Raw genomic sequence first — 1,045 nt, forward strand, 5'->3', positions numbered from 1 at the left:
ATCTATAGAGGACTCTGACAACAACCCCGACGATAAAATTTTTGTGGATGACGAGGAGGAGGATATCGTCGTCGGCGGCGAATCGCAAATGTTTCGTTACTGCGCGTAAAATAAGTTGCCAAAATATTTAATTTAAAAAGAGAAACACCAAGAAAAAAAAACAAGTAGTACAATCATTATCACTTATCACACATATTCATATTTCACGCCTCAGCTATGGCCGCCGTCGCCGCCGTAGCAGTCATTTTCCCCCCACGACGACGACGACAATTTTGTTACCAATCAGAAAACAAGAACACACACACACACACACACACAAACCACACCTCCCGCATGCTCATAACGGAAAAATAATACGATATACGGTCATACCCCCACTCCTATCCAAAAGAACGAATGCTCATTGATCGAAAGATATCACAAGCCACGCCCCCTCGAAAAAAAATACCATATACGGTCATACCCCCACTCCTATCCAAAAGAACGAACGCTCATTGGTCGAAAGATATCACAAACCATGCCCCCTCGAAAAATAATACCATATACGGTCATACCCCCACTCCTATCCAAAAGAACGAACGCTCATTGGTCGAAAGATATCACAAGCCACGCNGTTCCCTAGGTTTCAAATGTGATAACCTCATACGCTAAGAATAATATTTTTGGTTTGGTGGGGTAAGCCTATATAAAATACTGAGTTGTAATTGGCTTATAAATTTGTTACCCCTTTAATAAATGTTCCACGATAGACTAACTGAATATTCAACACTTAGTGGTGACGTAAAAATTGGTTTAAAATATGTATTTATTTCATGTAGAGTTGTTTTATACAATTGGCTTATAGGTTTGTTACCCCTTTAATGAATGTTCCACGATAGACTAACTGAATATTCAACACTTAGTGGTGACGTAAAAATTGGTTTAAAATATGTATTTATTTCATGTAGAGTTGTTTTAAAAAATAAAAAGAAGAAAAACATATTTAACAGTTTTATTTTATATTATAATCATTAGTTAAAGATGAATATATATCAAAGTATTTTAG

Source organism: Agrilus planipennis, unplaced genomic scaffold (genome assembly GCF_000699045.2).
Source record: "Agrilus planipennis isolate EAB-ADULT unplaced genomic scaffold, Apla_2.0 scaffold217, whole genome shotgun sequence".
Classification (NCBI taxonomy): Eukaryota; Metazoa; Arthropoda; class Insecta; order Coleoptera; family Buprestidae; genus Agrilus; species Agrilus planipennis.